General features: G+C 32.4%; 1 non-coding gene across 1 annotated transcript; it reads left to right on the top strand.

Annotated features, from left to right (window-relative positions):
• Nucleotides 1–1,593: 1,593 nt before the first annotated feature.
• On the top strand, nucleotides 1,594–1,719 carry LOC112392057 (small nucleolar RNA SNORD22). The gene has a single exon (XR_003001620.1). It is a non-coding gene; the product is annotated as a small nucleolar RNA SNORD22 (small nucleolar RNA).
• Nucleotides 1,720–2,178: the final 459 nt, after the last annotated feature.

The following is a 2,178-nucleotide window of genomic DNA, read 5'->3' as shown; positions in this document are numbered from 1 at the left end:
TCCTTTTTATGGCTGAGTAATATTCCATTGCATATATGTATGCTAAGGGCTCCATTGGAAAAAGTAAGCAACATGTAAGTACATGTGAGTGATGCAAGAAGAGAAAAGGAAATTCTAAAAAAGAATCAAAAAGAAATGCTAGAGTAAAAAGCACTGTGACAGAAATGAAGAATGCTTTTTTAATGGACTCATTGATAGACTAGACACAACTGAAGAAAGAATCTCTGAGCTTGAGTATATGTCAATAGAAACTTCCAGCTCTGAAAAGCAAAGAGAAGAGAAAAGAAAACTGAAAAAAAGAAGAACAGAATGTCTAAGAACTGTGGGACAAGTACAAAAAGTGTATCATATATGTAATGGTAATATCAGAGGGAGAAGAAAGAAAAGAAAAGAAATATTTAAAGCAATAATGACTGAGACTTTCCCCATATTAATATAAGAATCCACACCACAGATCCAGGAAGCTCTGAGAACACCAAGCAAGATTAATGAAAAACAAAGACAAAACCAAAACAACAACAAACCTCCCCCATATCCCTACATGTAGGCATATTACATTCAAACTGAAGAAAATCAAAGATAAAGAAAAACTCCTGAAAGAAGCCCAAGGAAAAAAACACCTGACCAATAAAGGAACAAAGATAAGAGTTCTAGTCAGAATCAATGGAAACAAGAAGAGAGTGGATTTAAATCTTTAAAGAGTTTAGAGAAAAGAAAAACACCAATCTAGAATTCTGTATCCTGCAAAATTGTCCTTCAAAAGTTAAGGAGAAATAAAGACTTTCTCAGATAAACAAAAATCGAGGAAGTTTGTTTTCATTAGCTCTGCCTCGTAAGAAAGACTAAGAGAGAAGGAAAATGATATAGGTTAGAAACTTGAATCTGTATAAAGTAAGAGCAATGGAGAAGAAATAAATGAAGTTAAAGTAAAGACTTTTATCTTTCTTATTACTTTATCTAACAAATAAGAGTTTGCTCAAAATAATATCAATGATGTATATGATGATTATAGCTTGTTAAGCAAAATGGTTAAGCAAAATGAATGACAACAATGATACAAGGAATAAGAGGGACGAATTAGGAATACTTTGTTATTACTCACTAGAATGGAAAAAGTAGTATGAAATCACAGCAAAATTCTAGAATGAATTACTAAATAGATGGTGTGCTACCTGTAATGCCATATAGTGTTATTTGAAAAGTGGACTTGGATTAGTTATAAATGTACATTGCAAACTCTGGGGCAACCACTAAAAAAAAAGTTAATCAATAGGCTAAGAAAGGAGAGAAATAGAATCATATGAAGACACATATAGATTAAATATAAAGGAATGGAGAAAGATGCACCATGCTAACACTAATCGAAAGAAAACTGGAGTAGGTATATTAATTTTAGACAGAGCTGACTTGAGAGCAAGGAAAATTATCAGGGATAAAGTGGGGCATTACATAATGATAAAGGGATCAATTCCCCACAAAGGCATAAGAATTCTTAATATGTATGTGCCTAACAACAAAACTTCAAAATGCATGAGACAAAGTGCAAGACAAATCAACAAATTTTAATGTGATAGAACAATAAAAGGCCATTGAGCCCAGTGAAGAAACATTCACATGACTTACCTTCTGTCCTGGTCCCAGAGCCTATAAAGGTGAACCCACTGGAGCTGGCTGGATGAGAAGAGGAAAGTTTATTCCAAAAGGAACTATCTGAGGGATCATAAGTATTTCTAAACATGGAAAAGGGAAAAATAATCATGTGTTGAAAAATCAATTTTACATTTTTTCAGGTCTGAAGAAAGAACAAGGCACATGTAATAGAACTCAACTGTTGGAGGATATCAAAAGGGAATTTTCAGGTTATTTCTTATACAACCTAGCTGTTCAAATTATCATACAATCATTTCTACTTTTTCTAAATAAAAAGATTTTTAACCTTCAAAAAAAGGTAATTGATATAGTTAAGATTCCACATTGCAACGAACCTTTAAGAAACTATCATTTGTTGAATTTTGGTATAGCATCAAAGATTATCCAGGACTATCTGAAAAGGATATTAAAATATTCCACCTTTTTCCAATTACATATCTGGAATTTTCTTCATAAATTTCAACCCAAACAACATTTTGCAGCAGATTTGAATGCAGAAGCAGATATGAGAATCCAGCTGTCTTCTAT

This window comes from Neophocaena asiaeorientalis, unplaced genomic scaffold, assembly GCF_003031525.2.
Source record: "Neophocaena asiaeorientalis asiaeorientalis breed wild unplaced genomic scaffold, Neophocaena_asiaeorientalis_V1.1 C48736479, whole genome shotgun sequence".
NCBI classification, from domain to species: Eukaryota; Metazoa; Chordata; class Mammalia; order Artiodactyla; family Phocoenidae; genus Neophocaena; species Neophocaena asiaeorientalis.
The sequence above is the reverse complement of the archived record's forward strand: the minus strand, read 5'-3'. Positions and strand labels throughout refer to the sequence as shown.